This window comes from Gadus chalcogrammus, chromosome 6 (assembly GCF_026213295.1).
Source record: "Gadus chalcogrammus isolate NIFS_2021 chromosome 6, NIFS_Gcha_1.0, whole genome shotgun sequence".
Lineage (NCBI taxonomy): Eukaryota > Metazoa > Chordata > Actinopteri > Gadiformes > Gadidae > Gadus > Gadus chalcogrammus.
Window position 1 is genome coordinate 24,051,520 of NC_079417.1, and position 19,956 is coordinate 24,071,475.

At 44.2% G+C, this 19,956-nt stretch overlaps 1 protein-coding gene across 2 annotated transcripts in view; it reads left to right on the forward strand.

Moving 5' to 3' along the window:
* Positions 1–19,956, forward strand: part of znrf3 (zinc and ring finger 3) — an 82,668-nt gene that overhangs the window by 19,148 nt on the left and 43,564 nt on the right. The window lies entirely within an intron of this gene.

Below are 19,956 nucleotides of genomic sequence, written 5' to 3' on the forward strand. Positions count from 1 at the left end.
GCAAAAGGCATTGTTATGAGTTATCGTTACGAGGCTTGATGACCCAAGATGGCTCGGCCTGCTTGCCCCAATACAGCCACCACCCACATCTGAACTTGTGCCGGTACAAATGTCACAATGAAATCGAGAGAACCGTGAAGAAGATGCTACATAACAGCCGTAAGGCAAAAAATAAACCACGAAGAACTGTCACTTGCATTTTTTTCAATAACCCAAATAAATATTTTTCTAACCAAAAAGTGTGTATTAATTAACAAATGAAAGAAAGGTGGTGCTATGACAACTCTCCTGCCGGGACTGGCGACAGCATACCCCTCTCGATGTCTGAATCCATCTCCCTGCGTATACAAGTGACGTACTTGAGCAGATACATAAATGTAAGATTGCTGTGCAAAATGCTATCGTTAGGCCTAAAAAAAAAAAAGTTTGGATCCTGTTGGTTGTCAGTTGAGGTCATTGGTAGGGAGGGAATTTATTTTATTTTTTTATTTTATTTTTTCCAGCGGCAGCGAATGATAGGTAGGTTGTTTTTTCATTTAAAAACAAGAAAATTCGCTCGTCCTTGTACAGAATGAAGATGTGCTGTACAAAAACGTAATTATAGTTTATTTATTTTTTAAAGTTCATGATATAATTTGGGTCGCACATAAATTGACAGGGTCGGTCGGAAACCGGAACCGAACAAAAAAATGTTTTTGGCCTCATGTATTATTTCGGCCAACACTCACTTCAACAACCTAAGATAAAACAATTCTAATCTAGGATATACCATCTCCCCATCAACTATAAAGAAGAATGGGTTTATGTTTATTGTAACACAAATATACCATTTCAAAATGTATAACCTTGTCTACTCTTTATGAACAGGGAACACCTACCTCGGACATGGCTCCACACATTCGCCGGCTTCTTTGAAAACAAATGCACATGGCTAGCTAACGTAGAAGTGGATGGGGAAGGGTCGTCAGCGAGTTGTTACGACAGTGTTGTAAAATATCTACTATGAAGCTGAAGGAAAAGCTGTGTAGAAAAAAGTGTGTGTGCAAACCGAGAAAACAGCGAAGAAATGGCCGATCCTGCATAGTGGGCCTTTAAGAGCCATGAGCGCATTTTAACCTGACGAGTTGATATTTTGACAGCGCGTTTACAGTCTCCGATGAGACAGATGCATGACCACATGAATTTCATGAATTTCAAATGGCTCAGTTGATTGCCAAATAATATGGCCTAATTCAGGGGGGTTTCGAGGTTTCTGAAATATCCGGGGCTTAGCCAGAGGGAAAGGGAAAATGCAAATTCTTTTGTATGCTTTATTGCGCATGCAAATCTTTTCAGAATGCTTTACATAAATACACAAAATACGCTGTTTATTATAGTTGCTGACTGCCGTGCAGCTTATCCCCAGACATCTAAAGTTCCATTCAAGTTATTTCAGAGAAAAATGAAAACAAGTGAGACAGACCTTATATATATATATATATGACTGGAGATAGGATAGGTTAATTCGCTTGAGGTGGTTAACAGTCTGGTTATGTTTTTTAATCGTTTATTCTCTTTCCAGAAGGGCAATCCAGAAGGACTAGGCTACTTTGAGATGCCCCTGGAATCCCCATATTTTTTCTAGTGTAAAGCAAGCAATTTAATTTTTATTTTTTTAAATACGATTCAGGGCAAATTAAATAATATCCGGGCCTATTAGCCCCGAATGAAGCAGCCTAGTGACACCAATGGCCTGATTCACACATGGAATAGCGTTTTCTTCTACAACTTCCAAAATACTGAGTCGTCATTGTAAATTGCAGCAAAGAATTTAATGACATGCGGCAATACATTAACACACATCGTTTCTTACCAGTAGGCCTATTGTATACATTATCGTTATCGAATTGTGTTCCTAATATGCATGTGTCCCCCCGTTAATGTACATTGCCATGGACTGTATGCGTTACCTGTTTAGTTTGCGTGTGTTTAAACAGATGGATGCACAGACGCGCCTGCATTCATTCATTATTTTTAACACTCACTCGCGGTAAAACTGTTTTCTCACGATCAAATACTCATCAATCCTAAACGTTATGGGCTTGTATACGATGTCTGTGTCAAGAAAGTATGTGTTTGCTTTACAGTGTTTGCAGATGCATTGATTTAAATCCAACTTATTACCGCTGTATCATCTGTTCTTTGCCAAATAATTTAACCAACGTTATCATTTACACTAAAACGAGATTTAGTTTTGGAAGGCTGGGATATAGCCTACTTTGCTCGAGTTTATCATTATTATTATTATTATTTTAACGCATGGCATAGCCTACTAGAGTGTTCATTCATGCAGCCGCTATGGGAAAATGTTGCAGTTCTGACCTGCCATGGTAGGCTACGTCAAAATAGCAACAACAACTGCGCTATCCACTAGTGCACTTAGACCAGGTATTTTTCGGTCAGTTGAGCAACTGCTTTATCGATCTGTAAGATAGCAAATGATATCTATCATTTGCGCCAGAACATGCCTCTGCTTTTCGCCGACATGCCTCTCAGGGAGCAAGTTTAGTGGCGCAGGTTTGCTGCGGGGAAAATCGGCTTTGCACCGGGTGCAAAGTAGCAAAGATGGATGCGTCGGTGTAGAAAGTCAATTGCGCTGGATGCAAGATAGGACACACACACACCCACACAAGCACACACACACACACACACACACACACACACACACACACACACACACACACACACACACACACACACACACCAACCCAGTCGCCAAGAAAATACGTTGACGGTGTACGTTTCCATGAACACTGGATACGTAGCATTTCAACGTAAAAAATAGCGTGTTATACCTACAGTATCCACGCGTGCCGCTGTGGAGGCGGGTTTCGGGGTTTGGGTTTCACGGCTTTCGCGGCAAATTGTGGACACGATTGTTTAGGGGGGGGGGGGGGAGGTAGACTGTTGTTGACCGGGGGGGGGGAGACACGTTTGTTGAGGGGGACGACAGCGATACGATTGTAGGGGGGGGGGGGGAGACACGTTTGTAGGGGGGGGGGCACGCTCGACAACGAGGGTTGGTTTTTATTGAACGCTCGACAACGAGAGTTGTTTTTTATTGAACGAGACTTCAACACGGAACAGCTGCACGAAACGATGGTCACGTCACTCTCGGTGACGGTGTCGACAACAATGAACACACAAACAATGTTAATAGAACAACACACAACCACATAACATCCCGAACCCATTAACCCCACTTAATCCTAACAACAAAACAAGTTAACAAAAGCCCCTTTTGTCAACTGACAACCCCAATTCCCAGAATCCCCCGCGGCTCCGGAACACGGCGTAGCTTATATTAATCTTTATTATCTGAATGGGAAATGCAATATTTTAGGAGAGATACACCATTAAACGTGTTTCTAATAACATTTCTAGCGAGAAATATACTTTTTACTTGCATAATCTTCAGTCAGTGATTGTGTCTGATCTTTAGTTTTATAGTTATTAGGATTTGATCGGCTCGCTCGCATGTTTCAACGACGTCAGGTTGTTAGGAATAGGGACGCTGCTTTCGCTAAACTAGCAGCTCACGTGCTTCCTGCGTTTGTGTTATTAAACTGTTACTTTATGTAACTTTTAATGATATCATCTTGTTAGAAACACGTTTATCTGAGAGCCAACCCAGTCGCCAAAAGCATACGTTGACAGTGTACGTTTCGTGAACACTGGATTACGTCGCATTTCAACATAAAATAGCGTGTTATACACACACACGCACGCACACACACACAAGCACACACACGCACGCACAGACACACACAGACAAAGACGCACACACACACACACACACACACACACACACACACACGGTGCATTTCGCTGCTAAAACAACAACAACAAAATATTCCCTCAAATATTATTACTAAAGAACCGTTACTAAAGAACGAAATGTAAACCAATGCATTCTGAATGGGAGTGTTTCTCCGATTTTTCCATGCTACACAGAACGAAATGTAAACCCATGCAAATAAAGACTTCATGGTCATAATAATTTAAATATCATTAATCTCCTGAGTGTGTTGGGTGGTATTCTATTTTTTTCAACGGGGCTGGTGCCGTCTCCTTTTGACCTTTTGACCCCAGACTTCTGGGGGAATAGCTGAATCAATTCATTAGTCAATCAGAAGCATGTAAATATCTTCCCGGTGGCGTAGGAGGACGAACAAGGTGTCCTTCAACATCTACGCTTCCAGGCGATTGCAACGGTGCCACACATGAGCATATTCAAACATGTTTAATGGTAGTAATTAACTGTCGAAATTGGAGGCCTTAATCAATAATGAGCAGCTATTGATTTGCTTCCCGATAAAAATTTGTGACAAAGGACATGTTATTTAGCATCTACACGTTGAGCTGAGTCCAATGACACCAAGCATGACACTCTAGCTAATGGTAACATGTATTTTACATGGTACACCTAGGTCTAGGACATGATCTCGGTGTAGCAAGAGGGCGAGCTTGATCTCATTGGACTCAGCTTAACGTGTAGATGCTAATTAACATGTAATTTGTCAAAAATCTCCATCGGGAAGCAAATCTATAGCTGGTCATTATTGATAAAGGCCTCCAAAATCGACAGCTAATTACTACCCCGAAACATATTCAAATATGATCATGTGTGGCACTGTTGCAATCGTCTCGAAACGTCGATGTCAAAGGACACCTTGTTTGCCCTGTTGCACGACCGGGAAGATATTTTCATACTTCTAATGGATTGATTCATATTTTAAGGTTCTCGGAGTGAGACTTTAAGCGGCTGCAGCAGAAGTGTTGAGACGAAAGATGATATCAAGACATTAATAGAATATTCCCATTCACATTATGATTCTTCGTCATAACATCCGACCAAACATCCTTTACATTCACCGAGCGAAGATAGGAAAGTCCAGGCCCCCCCTTCCTGCACTCGGGGTCCGACCGGGCCAAGTTTCGGTGCGGGGGGTCCCAGTTAGGCCCTAGAATATGGTATTCAAATTTCAGGGCGGTAGGACCTTCTCAAAAACTGTTTTTCCACCACATTCTGAACCATTAGGTCTCGCAGGCAACACTTCTGAAGGGGCTTTGTCCAAATGACAGTCCATTTGGGAAAACTTTTTTTCTCTATGGGCTAGAACTACAAATCTTGGATATGTCGTTCTCGGGGCCCCGGGAAATGTGTGTAAACATTTTAGCATCCCTAGCTATCTCGAAAAGGCCGGAAAAGGGGCGTGACCTCCAACAGTACAGTAACTGTACATAAGACAGAGGTTAGTTTCTAGGCCCCATTTTTTGCAGGATGGAGGTGTACATTTGTGGCTTAATGTGTGTAGACCAGTGGTGGGCAGAGTACCTAAAAAATTTACTCAAGTAAAAGTACTATTACTTTAAGATTATAATTACTCAAGTAGAAGTAAAAGTACTCGTAAAAAATAATTACTCAAGTAAGAGTAAAAAAGTATGCAGTGAAAAGACTACTCAAGTACTCAAGAGTACAAGTACTGAGTTTCTCCGATTTATTTTCTAAATAAACAGAACAACACAAACGGTACAAAACAGACACCAACAAAATATAAAACAGCAATGTTCAAATAAAGATAATGTAAATAACATCCTTTTAAATAAAATAAATAAGAGTTTTAAAAATAAAGTGTGTGTGTGTGTGTGTGTGTGTGTGTGTGTGTGTGTGTGTGTGTGTGTGTGTGTGTGTGTGTGTGTGTGTGTGACTCTGTTCGAGCCTGCATGAGAGTTCAATGTTGTCATTAGCTGTTACGTCTTACTGACCAATCGCAGTTCAAGGCCGACCTGGGCTGTGCCACTTCGGGAGGGGGCGCTCAGTTACTCCCCTCTAGACAAAAGCGAATTGGTTGCGACGTTGAACCGGCGCCCCCCGAAACGTTAACGGCAGAGCTATAGCTATAGCTATAGCTCTGGTTAACGGGCCACAGGGGATTCTCCCAACTCTCCCGATTACCACTCTGCGTGTGCGTGCGGGCCTGTGTGTGTGTGCAGGCGTTATTCAATTGCCTCTCGGCCGCTTGTACCCGCGATCTCGTCCTTTCGGTCATCACCCAACCCTCATGACCATAGGTGAGGATAGGAACGAAGATCGACCGGTAGATCGAGAGCTTTGCCTTGCGACTCAGCTCTCTTTTCGTAACAACGGTGCGGTAAAGCGAACGCAATACCGCCCCCGCTGCTCCGATTCTCCGGCCAATCTCACACTCCATAGTACCCTCACTCGCGAACAAGACCCCGAGGTACTTGAACTCCTTCACTTGGGCTCAGGAATATTCACGTGATAAAAATAGATCTCGCATGTAATAAAAGAAAAGATTTAAACAAACAAAGTAACGACCGTCACGTAGCCAAATGGAACGGCGTAAAAGTACCGTTCTTTCTTCAAATATTTACTCAAGTAAAAGTAAAAGTATGTTGCAATAAAACTACTCCTAAAATTACAATTTATCCAAAAAGTTACTCAAGTATTTGTAACGGAGGAAATGTAGCGCGTTCCTACCCACCTCTGGTGTAGACACAGCTGGCCTGTGGCCACGTCTTTGAAGTCTGGGGTCAAAAGGAGCCGGCACCACGCCGCTTATGAGATAACAAAAAGTGAATCTGTATTTCTCTCATAACATTTTGTCATTATTGAAGAGACGCCTGATTCTCAGATATGCATGTTGGACTATTAGGGTATAGGTCTGGGAAGAACTTCAGGCCAAAATCTTGCAAGCGAGCCGCTGGGTGCAGGTGCAACGAGATGGAGCACTTGCTGAGTCATTTCCTGTAGGGCTGGAGCCACAGGTTGAAGCGTATATGCGTCCTTTGAAACCCCCTTTGATATATAAGAGACCCCAAGGTACAGTTTACTTAAATGTTCTCGCCTCAGTCACCTATTGCATCACTTCCTTTAGGGCTTCGGCCTCCTAATTGATCATTGTAGTATAATTGAATGCCCTCTTTCATATTATATGATACTTCCACCACTGGGACGTGGCAACAACTCTCCAAATCCATATGGGGGGGGGGGGATGCTTTTGGACAGTAGGGGTGTACACTAGACATAAATAGGAAGCAAACTCAGGAGAAGGAATGACCTCTCACAAATATTTATTGAATAAATTGTTTCAAATAACCCTGCCTCGTTAAATCAATGAACTTGGTGTTTTGCTTTCAAAAATAGGTTATAGAAGAAGTCTAAACTGCAGAAAATAAAAACATCCAAGCTGCCTTTTAAGGATACCTCGGAATATCTGTCTATTTTTTAACTTTCGGACCCCAGTTTACGACAAAAACAACACAATTTACGGCAGCTCCTTTGCCGCTTGGTTTTTAGAGCCATGTAAGGATTAGAGGGGGAGGTCGATAGCAACCACCATAGCAACCATGACGGTCAAGTGACTTGATGCAGCCCCGTTGAAAAAAATAGAATACCACCCAACACACTCAGGAGATGAATGATATTTAAAGAGCCCATGCCATTAAAATCACATTTTTCCTGTTGTTTGTTAAATAACATAGGTCTGAATAAGTTTGTGAGCTGTGGTAAGTTTGAAATCTATGCAGTTTGTCTGCTGAATGCAATAGGCAATGAAAGGAAAAAGGCAGAAGAAATGAGCCAATCTGGATAAGGTGACACTGTGACGTAGCGTTGTCAAACTATTATTCATGGCCCTGCCCACTTGGTTGGTTCGTAACCACCCACAAGAATTCTGAAGGAGTCGTGATTGAGCTAGTGCTAAATGCTAATACGTGTATGGTAGTTGCTTAGTTCGTAGTAACAGGCTAGTTACAGAATTTTGAATGCAATGGCAGAACGACATCGAAGTACATGAACTGACATGCTGCCTGCCGCCGGTTGCCGCGGCGCGAGGCACCACCGCCGCGAAGCACCACCGCCCGGCAGCGGGCAGCCGGGCGGTGGTGCCTTGCGCCGGCAGCAGGCAGCAGGCAGCGCGCGGTTCTGTCTACTACAGATTGATGTGGAAGTGGAAGAACCAGAGCCGTCGGAGAACCCGACGAAGTCCTTTGTGATTCATTATATCGTCTGGACGTGCACACAGCTTTTGGCCGTGATAATATGTATTATTTGATATAGATATCTATGTATTATATGATATTATTTAGATATAGAGCTCCAGGACTGTAACGCAAGTGTTGTACACTTCCTTATTTGGATAACCGTTCTGCTGTTGGTGTGATGGCGCATAACACGTCGGACTCTCGTCTATGGTATTTCTACAACTATCTACATCTATCTCAGCCATGGTTGAGAATGAATTGGGGGAAAGGAACTTTGGCTTTGACTCCCTGAAGTCATGAACCACGACATGGAGGAGAAAGGGATTGTTGACCGCGGTCGTCTCCCGCCGGAGCCTCGCTGCCGATGGACCACCGCCTCGGCTTCAGGATGCGGTGATTAGCGCTGACCGCTGCCGAGGCGGTGGGAAGCAGGGCTCAAGCGGGATACATTCGCGGCCAACAATCCCTTTCTCCTCCATGTTGTGGTTCATGTAGCCTACTTCAGGGAGTCAAAGCCAAAGTTCCTTTCCCCCAATTCATTCTCAACCATGGCTGAGATAACCCCCACTACGAGTCTCGTTGTAGAAATACCAGAGACGAGAGTCCGACGTGTTATGCCATAACACCAACAACGGTTATCCAAATAACAAGGAAGTGTACAACACTTGCGTTACAGACCTGGAGCTCTGCTCTATATCTAAATAATATCATATAATACATAGATATCTATATCAAATAATACATCACGGCCAAAAGCTGTGTGCGCGTCCAGACGATATAATGAATCACAAAGGACTTCGTCGGGTTCTCCGACGTCTCTGGTTCTTCCACTTCCACATCAATCTGAAGTAGACGCGGTCGTTTGAGATTCATAATAACCTATCGTCTGGAGGCTCACACAGCTTTTGGCCGTGATAATATATATTATATATTATATGATATAGATATCTATGTATAATATGGGTTTCTAAGAGCCATTGCGATACATCCACCGTAAACAGAGCGCATGGTACCGTGGCTACAAGCTGCTCAGGGCCAGGTGATAATATTATATATTATATGATATAGATATCTATGTATAATATGGGTTTCTACGAGCCATTGCGATACATCCACCGTAAACAGAGCGCATGGTACTGTCAGTGGCTACAAGCTGCTCAGGGCCACACCCCCACCCCCCTCCTTGACCTGCCTTGACACGCCCACCGTATACAGAGCGCATGGTAGTGGCTACAAGCTGCTCAGGGCCACACCCCCACCCCCCTCCTTGACCTGCCTTGACACGCCCACCGAAACAGCGCGTTTGGGGGAAGCTCAATGTGCGACTGTTTCGGAGCGACTAACTCTGCACCACGGCTGAATTTCGTGGACGTCTTTGAATACTGTGTTTGTGGCCCACTAATACCTATATTAAAGCATCATAAAATAGAATGGCATGGGATCTTTAAATTATTATGACCATGAAGTCTTTATTTGCATGGGTTTACATTTCGTTCTGTGTAGCATGGAAAAATCTGAGAAACACTCCCATTCAGAATGCATTGGTTTACATTTCGTTCTTTGGAAAACGGTTCTTTAGTAATAATATTTTAGGGAATTTTGTTGTTGTTTTAGCAGCGAAATGCACCGTGTGTGTCTGTGTCTGTGTGTGTCTGTGCGTGCGTGTGCGTGTGTGTGCTTGTGTGTGTGTGCGTGCGTGTGTGTGTATAACACGCTATTTTATGTTGAAATGCGACGTAATCCAGTGTTCACGAAACGTACACTGTCAACGTATGCTTTTGGCGACTGCGTTGGCTCTCAGATATACGTGTTTCTAACAAGATGATATCATTAAAAGTTACATAAAGTAACAGTTTAATAACACAAACGCAGGAAGCACGTGAGCTGCTAGTTTAGCGAAAGCAGCGTCCCTATTCCTAACAACCTGACGTCGTTGAAACATGCGAGCGAGCCGATCAAATCCTAATAACTATGAAACTAAAGATCAGACACAATCACTGACTGAAAATCGGTCCTAAAATATTGCATTTCCCATTCAGATAATAAAGATTAAAAAAGATCATACACATTCACTGACTGAAGATTATGTAAGGAAAATGTAAATTTCTCGCTAGAAATGTCATTAGAAACGCGTTTAATGGTGTATCTGTCCTAAAATATTGCATTTCCCATTCAGATAATAAAGATTAATATAAGCTACGCCGTGTTCCGGAGCCGCGGGGGATTCTGGGAATTGGGGTTGTCAGTTGACAAATGGGGCTTTTGTTAACTTGTTTTCATGTTAGGATTAAGTGGGGTTAATGGGTTCGGGATGTTATGTGGTTGTGTGTTGTTCTATTAACATTGTTTGTATGTTCATTGTTGTCGACACCGTCACCGAGAGTGACGTGACCATCGTTTCGTGCAGCTGTTCCGTGTTGAAGTCTCGTTCAATAAAAACCAACTCTCGTTGTCGAGCGTTCAATAAAAACCAACTCTCGTTGTCGAGCGTGCCCCCCCCTACAAACGTGTCTCCCCCACCCCCCCCCTCAACAAACGTGTCGTCCCCCCCCCCCTCAACAAACGTGTCTCCCCCCCCCCCCCCTCCCCGGTCAACAACAGTCTACCTCCCCCCCCCCCCTAAACAATCGTGTCCACAATTTGCCGCGAAAGCCGTGAAACCCAAACCCCGAAACCCGCCTCCACAGCGGCACACGTGGATACTGTAGGTATAACACGCTATTTTTTACGTTGAAATGCTACGTATCCAGTGTTCATGGAAACGTACACCGTCAACGTATTTTCTTGGCGACTGGGTTGCACACACACACACACGGCAGCAGGGTCTATGTTGAAAGGGGACCCTACTCTAGGATGCATACGTCCCCTGAGGTCGCTGGTGTCAACGTGGCACCTGTCTCTCTCTCTCTCCACCTGTCTCTCTCTCCTTGTCAACAGTCTGGATGTATTCACACCCACTCTTGTTTTTTCAAAAGAACTGTGCTGCTGCCACCGGACAGATTATGGCTTTGTGTCCCTGTTGGTTATCATCTTTTAAATGTTCAACCCTTTGCAAAATGTGGTGGTGGGGGGGTGACCCTGTAAATGTATATTTGGCTTATATCATTAATACCTAAAAGTATCCTAATGGCTATTTAGTGCAATACACCAACATTGGTATATTTTGTTCAATAAATTATGATGCCTTTTTTTTTGTGCATCCCAAATGTCACGTGAAACACGATCCACCAAATGGGTCACTTTATGACCATTCCCTTCAGCTTATTCTTTGTACTACTCTGCAGTAGAAGGGGACATTTCCAACACTAAGAGAACAAAAACAACAACAAACCATGATCCTGGCTCTTCTGTATAGTCCTTACTCTAGCAGCCCTTGTTCTGTGTTCCTTTCTCTCTCTCCCCCCACACTCCCCCATTGTCTCTGTTGCATTGTTCTGCTCTACTGCCAGCAATGTGTATTTCATCACGACTTGTGTTTCCTCTTATCTCTGACTCCTTTATCTCTGGCCAGCACACATGCCCAGAGAGACAGAGGGGGGAGGGGGGGAGAAATAGAAGAGAGAGGGGGAGACAGAGGGATGGAGGCTGATGGTATCTACAGGTGGAGAATGTGCCATTTGGCTAAGGGGTTCTCAGTAATGCGAACGCCCCCGTCTGCTGAAACATGACCAATGCTCCAACTATGCAAACTGTGATAGGCTTCTACACAACCTTAGCATCTTTGATTTGAGGGCACTCCACCTCATGTTGTCGCCTCACATTGTCTCCAACCTTGTGAGAAAGTGTCTCTGAACAGTAGTTCAATACTCGAACTGATGGAAGCTGTGCATTCATCCATGAGGAAAATGAGCAGTGGAGACCTGGGTTTCTAACACAGGTCTTTCTCTATTCGTCTCAGTCTCCTTGGAGAAGTTTGTGACGTGGAAGTCAAAAGGGTGAGGTTGGAGAGAGATGGCGGGAGAAAGAGAGGATGAGGACGACGGCGAAATAAAACACTAGCATGGGCACCCAGGAACACCCTAAAATGATATCAGTGGTGGATATCTGGATGCTTGGAATGCCTGGGATGGCTGCTGTACACCTTTGGCTTTGTCTTGGCCGGGATGAATAGATGCTTCTGTGGCTGTGATGACAGGCCTCTGCAGGCCAGGCCCTGGCTGGCTGGCCCTGGCTGGCTCGCTTGGCTGGCTGGTCGGCTGGCAGATGAAATGCAAGCGGTAGGGAGGCTTGGTCCTTCTCATAGGGGCCGCAGGGTGTACGGGGGTGCAGGTCGCCCTCGCTCTCCTAAAAAAAAGACACTGTTCCCTGCTTTGTTATTGTGACTGGCAGGTACATGCGGCGCACACACACAAACACACTAGTGAAGAGGCATAAGCCCACTAGGCCTGTCTCCCCCAACCTGTAAAATAGACTCTTAATACAGCGATCAATAATGGTGGAAAGAACCGTCACGGTAACTATCATGTCACTCCGTCTTCAACACAATAGCTCAGGCCTTGCAGTTGGAAATTTCATTATATATATACAGTGTAAGATGTTGTTCGGTAGCCCCCAGTATATTATATTAGGTGAAACAATGAATGGGGGAAAAGAGTTATCAAAGCCAACTGTTTAGATGTTTCTCATTGGGTGTTGGAGGACTACTTAATATTGTAATTATAAATACGCAGCAGTAGCCAAATCAATATTTATGAACATAAAATCGTACAATGGTGACTGTTAGATAATAATAATAAATAATAATAATTTTATTTAAAGGGCGCCTTTCAAGACACTCAAGGTCACCTTACAGAGCATAAAGTTATAAGACAGAGGTTAAACATGAAGAATTAATAACACTCAAAAGACGTCTAAAGTGAAGGGGGGGACCTCACTAACCACCACCAATATGTAGCACCCACTTGGGTGATGCACGGCGACCAATCGACGCCCGAACGCTCACTACACACCAGCTTGAGATGGAGAGTTAGGGATGAGGTGGAGAGTGAGGGAAAAGAACATTTAAACTATCGACAAATTCCCAGTAACAATCCGTCCAAGAAACATAGAAGACAGTGTGGGGAGACAGGACGGAGAGACTGTCAGGCGCTTGTTCACGGAGAATCATGCGGCCCGCATTATATAAGAAAGTTTCAAAGCTAAGACAAGAGGGAACGAGGGGGAAAAAAAATTGTCAATACCCCAAACTATGCTCCTATAAGGGGGGCACAGTGTAGGGATTAGCAAAAAAAAAACACCTCAACACATAAGCATCACATCAAGATTTACCTTAGTGATGCTTAATACAGTGAAGGAAGACCACTGACGCTCCTATAAACTATCAACACGACGAGTCTTATTCACTCATGATGAATAACATTTGGATGATTGCATTCCACTTAACTCTGTGGTTAATACTTGGTGATGGGAACATGTGAAAGGGCACCTTTCAATTCTGAACCAGAGGTCTATGCCAGACAGATCTCTGCTGCCATGCTCACCAAGTGATGTACAAATGTGTGATTGGTGGGAGAAGAATCTTTATACATGGACCCAGTAAAAAAATACTTAATCTGGTGGTCTTTGTTACTGGTGCCACTTGGAGTTTGAGGGCATCACCAGTCACTATCTCCTTGAATGATTGTCAAAACAAGAGGGACAGAATTTAGCTGGCCCAAGGGCAACTGGATGGAGCTTCCACTGCCTCCTCCAGCAGCAGAGGGAAGACCATGTTTTAATGTTCTACTGTATCATTGATCACCTCAGCATGAGGGGCTAACTACAGGGATAAAGGGATGGTTGGATAGAGGGATGGATGGATGGATGGTTAAAGAGCGGGGAGGGGAACCGGACCACTCAGCAGCTGAACAGGCCTTTCAGTGGTGAGATGACCTGTTCAAAGAGCCCGGTGTGTAAAGCTGGTTTGATGTTTAACTCTTTGAGCTGCTGTGAAGCCAGTGCTTTCGCGACCTCTTCTCTCGCTCTCTTTCTCACTTTCTTTTCCCACGCTTGCTCGCAATCTTTCTATCCCTTACTCGTTCTCTTTCCCGTCCTCACTCACTTAAGTGTCTGTTAAATCAATACAATACTGTGTGTGTGTGTGTGTGTGTTTGTGTGTGTGTGCGCGAGTCAATGTATTATTGAAGCTGGAATCACAATGCACATTGCTTTCTGGTTCTCTCTCTTGCCATATCAGCGTCTCCCATGGCAGTGTGTGATATAGGGTCAGAGTAGGCATCTGGGCAGCTTTGTACCTGTTTCTCCTCTCAACCTGCGGCTGATTCCAGTGGTGAGAGGGATTCTGCTGCTGCTTTGCTCCCGGGAACAGGAAGATCAGACAGCAGCTCTGTATACAATGCAATTCAAGTGCACAGAAAAGGCAAGAGGGCCACAAATTCTTTTGATTTAGAAATTTTCGTTTTTTCTTGATATCTTTCAGCCAGGAGGTGGACAAGACTAAGAACTAAGGTCTCAGACCTAAGGACCAGACCAAGAACCTAATAAGGACCAGACCAGACTGAGGTTATGTTGGTGACATCTTATCCGTTTCTGATCTTTTGATAAATCTCATACCATCCTGCAAGTCTACCCTTCCATATTATGATGTGAAAGTGTGTCTCCAGCCCAATGTGGAATGTGTGAAACCCAGAGGCCTACCTGGCCCCCAGGCCACGGTGTGGTTGACATGCTTGAAGATGAGGAGGATAGTATAGCCGGGCCAGAGTCGGCTCCAGAGCAGATCTACTGGAGGGGCATGGGTCGCCAGCGGGGGGGCACTGCCTTTTGTGAAATATTTTAACGCAAAAAAAGGGGGAGGGCTGTCGTGGATGCTAAACGCAAATAAATGGAGTTTAACCACCTCTGCTATGTCATAAATAGTTTATTCACATCAACAGTTTATGAACCTCCAAAAAAACATTAAGTAGGCCTGGCACTGTTTATAAACCTAGAGAACAGCCTCCACAATAATCAAAAACACCCCTGACAACATATAAGCTTTAAGCCCAGTTCAGACCAAAGATTCACCTTGCAACGACTTGCAACTCGCAACTCCTTGCGACTCCTTGCGACGAAACGGGCTGCAACGTTCTAAAACTGGGCCGTTCACACTGGCTGCAACGCGCTGCAACGGGCTGCGACGCTAGGTGGTTTCCCTAGCAGCTGTGAACGCTCTGGCACAGCTGAGAGCCGCAACAGCATTATTTGCGTAGGTTAGGTTAGATTAGTTAGGTTTGCTATTAGTTTTATTTTTATTTTGCTTGAGAGTAGGCTAGAGTTACTGTGTTTTGTCATTCTCCGGATATCGGCTATTTCAATCGGATATTTTTATGCTGGAGTGGACAGTACGGTACCGGGAGAGTAAGGCTGTGACGTACAAGTTGTTCTGTAGTGTGATTGGCTGAAGAGAAATAGTTCAATTGCCGCGTTCTAAAACTGGACCTTGCGATTTCCACAGCATTAAGAAGACCCGTGTAATATAAGGGATAATGTATAGAACGCCGGTCATTATCGGGAAAATAAATAAAATAATGACCTGTGGTAGGAGGGGCATTAATGACCGCTAGGGGGGGCACGGCCCCCAAATGCCCCCCCTTAGCGCCGACACTGAGCCGGGCAGACAAACACATAGAGCAGTAGCCAACAAGCGTTCATTCACGCACGCACACACACAGCTCACCTCCGCCAGGCTACGGCCCAGGGGCGGGCCCTGTTGACATAGTTGGAGAGGCCGGCCCCTCTCCAAGGCAACCATGGCTCCTTTTGTTGCCTTCCCCCTCCCTGCCGGGCGGTGGTGCTTCGCGGCGGTGGTGCCTCGCGGTAGCAGGCGGCGGGCAGCGGGGCTCAATGATGGCTGAGATAACCCCCACTACAGTCTCGTTGTGGAAATACGAGAGACGTCAGAGAACCAACGTGTTATGCGCCATAACACCAACAGCAGAACGGTTATCCAAATAACAAAGAAGTGGACAACACTTGCATTACAGTGTAATCACATGAACACACACACATGGCGCTCGCAACGTCGTAGCTCATTGTCTCATTGGCGGACCAAATTCTCTGGCCGGGCAAGGCAGAGAAAGGGGAGGTAGCTTGGCCCCTTATGACGACATATCGGGCCACATTCCAAATCAGCGCAATTGAGCTTCCATTTCTTCAAAAGCAAGCAGGATACCTAGTGCTAGTTTTACACCGAGAAAAAAAAAGTGCTAGTTTTTCCCCTAGCCTGCCTATGGGGGACCATAGGCAGGCTAGGGGAACTCATATTAATGTTAGAAAACCTCATTAAGTGAGATTTTCATGCCATGGGATTTTAAACCTCACTTTGTACTCACTCACCGCATTTTCTGGATCACACTTGGTGTTTCACGCTTTGTGAATAAAGAACTTAATTCACAAAGATTTATATTTGCATGAGAGGAAGCTGCCATGAAAAACTAGACGGAGTACAGAATGTTGGTGACGTAGTCTGTGTGGAGATCATAGCTCCCCCTCCCAGGTTCCTCTGACAGAAGGGGCTGTTGCGTGAGATGTGACATCACACCAACATTTTTTAATTGACAGACTGTGACGGAAGAAGATTAAGATGCATACAGGACTTGTGAATTTAACACTTTGCATTCACGAAGACCGCGTGTCTTCAAATGGGTCTGAATTTTCAGCAGGCTTAGGGATAGAAAGCCTCAGGAATCTTGTTTTATTTATGCCAAAAAGTGCCTGACCACAACCACAACTCGCTGAATGTCAATTAAGGTCATTTTCTCTCTACAAAAGGTCCTGCTTGGAGTCCATGAAGCAGAAAAAAGCTGATGTAATGGGTTTAAGAAAATCTCTTGAGGGGAAGCAGAGCTCGACCCCTTCATCCCCCCCCCCCCCTCCTGCCCCCACAACCCCTTGCTCCTCTGAAGTGCAGCTCTAGTCACCACCACCACCACCACATTACTTTGATCCTGAAATACACAACATCCTGTTTTACTTTGCTCATTTCCTCTCATGACAGTGTTTTAATTTTTTTTTTATCAACATCATCATCCTTTATTTCTAACTTTTTTTTTTCCAAAGAGGAGAGGGAGGGAGTTGGCAGTGAACACAAATGAGAGAGAGAGGGAGAGGGAGAGGGAGAGAGAGAGAGAGAGAGAGAGAGAGAGAGAGAGAGAGAGAGAGAGAGAGAGAGAGAGAGAGAGAGAGAGAGAGGGGGAGAGACGCCTTCAGATTCATAACAGGTCCCATAGAGGGCTAGTGTTTAGGATGGGGCTTGCTAGTGTTTAGAATTGGGCTAGCTTGTGTTTAGGATTGGGCTAGCTAGTGTTTCGGATTGGGCTTGCTAGTTTTTAGGATGGGGCTAGCTAGTGTTTAGGATGGGGCTAGCTAGAGTTTAGGATGGGGTCAGCTAGATTTTACGATGGGGCTAGTCAGTGTTTAGGATTGGGCTAGCTAGTGTTTAGGATTGGGCTAGCTCGTGTTTAGGATGGGGCTAGCTAGTGTTTAGAATTGGGCTAGCTTGTGTTTAGGATTGGGCTAGCTAGTGTTTAGGATGGGGCTAGCTAGTGTTTAGGATGGGGTCAGCTAGTTCTTAGGATTGGGCTAGTCAGTGTTTAGGATTGGGCTAGCTAGTGTTTAGGATATGGCTAGCTAGTGTTTAGGATTGGACTAGCTAGTGTTTAGGATTAGGCTAGCTAGTGTTTAGGATTGGGCTAGCTAGTCTTTACAATGGGGATAGATAGTGTTTAGGATTGGGCTAGCTAGTGTTTAGGATGGGGTTAGCTAGTGTTTAGGATGGGGTAAGCTAGTGTTTAGGATTGGGCTAACTAGTGTTTAGGATGGGGCTAGCTTTAGTGAACCAGGGACTCTGCAGGTTGGGTGATTAGTCCGTCAGATGGATCTCCTTTTGCTCCCTCTTCTTAAGTTCTGTTTTAACGGGGTTTTCTCCCTTTCTATTGTTAATATCTCAGATTTGAATTGATGGTCCAGCCAACCTGTTGGTTTATATATGAGAATAACTACACACACACACACACACACACACACACACACACACACACACACACACACACACACACACACACACACACACACATTTTGTGTGTGTGTGTGTGTGTGTGTGTGTGTGTGTGTGTGTGAGAGCAGTTGACGGTTCGTTTGAAGTGCTTTCCAAGGGCTTTCTTCAGCTCCCGTCTGCCATTTGAGGTGTGTGTGTGTGTGTGTGTGTGTGTGTGTGTGTGTGTGTGTGTGTGTGTGTGTGTGTGTGTGTGTGTGTGTGTGTGTGTGTGTGTGTGTGAGATAGAGCTGTGTTGAAAAAATCGATTTTCCGATTTTTAATCGATTCGCATATTAATGACCGATTATCGATTCGTTGGTCCAAAGATCGATTTTTTTTAATTAAAATTATTTTATATATTTTTTATTTTTTTATTTTTTTTTCTCTTTATTATTATTTCTTATTTATTATTATTTATTATTATATTATAAGTTTATTACGTTTTTGCAGATTTAAAATAAAAATGATTTAGGTAGCAACCGCTTTTGGGTGAATTCTTAATTATTTTCAAGCATAATAATAATGCACTGGTTAGTGTCCCAGTAGGAATCCACTGTTGCAGATATAGTCACCTCAATGATGTCCTCCATATATTGTTTATTATTAATATATATTAACCCCCGGATCGAATCGAAATCGGATCGAATCGGAAATCAGATCAAAATCGGATCGAATCGGATGGAATCTGAGAAAATCGGAAAAAATCGATTCTGAAACTTAAAAATCGGAATCGAATCGATTCTTGAAATTTGAATCTAACCCAGCTCTAGTGTGAGAGCAGTTGACGGTTCATTTGAAGTGCTTTCCAAGGGCTTTCTTCAGCTCCCGTCTGCCATTTGAGGTGTGTGTGTGTTGTGGGGACGACGACGACGACGACGACATCCTTGTATCTTCCTCCACAAGGATTATTCCCTCAATGTGAAGTTGTCGGTTTGTGATTATTCATGTTATTCTACTTATTTCCTCCTGAAATATCAAACTCCTTCTGAGCCCTGTTTCAGGTAGCTGGTTTTGAGGCAACCCCGAGTTTGTTCGCTCTGAGTTAGTGGAAACTCTGGGTTTTCCGTTTCAGGTAGCAGGTTCAGCGCAACCGAGAGTTAGTTGCTGCGGCAACATACGCCGTGGACCTAACCTGCTCGGGAGGTGGTTAGACCTACTCTGAGTTTGTTGTCTATAAGGCTGAAGGCAGCTCTCCGACAGAAGGAAGTGTAAGAAATGGCATGTCCTTTTCTACGAGAGCCTGTGGACGTAGAGGCTGCGATCCTCAGAAGGAATCTCCGTGAGGAACGATTATTAAGACCCCGGTTGGATATACTTTATTTTCCTGATAATTTTCTTCACGAGCGCTATCGTTTTTCAGCGCAATCTATCATTTATTTAGACCACCTTCTCAGCCCCAATGTTAACTGTGAAACGCACCGGGGGCATGCTTTAAGTTTATTTATTTATTTTTTATCGCAATTAACGCATGTGCAGAATGATCCGCCCCGTGCATCCCACCCGCTCTGTACTACAGTCACTTCAACGTTGTGGCTTTCCCATGATCAGAGTAGCTGACTAACCACGGACCTATAACTGCTGCAAGTCAAGAAACTCATTTTAAGAATGCAAGGCAGAAAAGACCCTGGTACTGCTTTTAACCAGAAGCTGTTCTTCTCTACATGCACATGCTCAGCATAATCGTCTGCATTGTTCACTGAAGTAAAACTCTTTGAGTAAACTGTTCAACAAAATAACTTGTCCCACCACAGCCCATATTCTAATAAAGACAATCTACTTATTATGAGGATTTTTTTATTTCCTGAAAGCACAAAAAAAAAAAGTCATTTATATTGGGTATGTTTTTAGAGCAGGGAACAGTAGCCTATCCCAGTTTGCACCTCACCCACCTA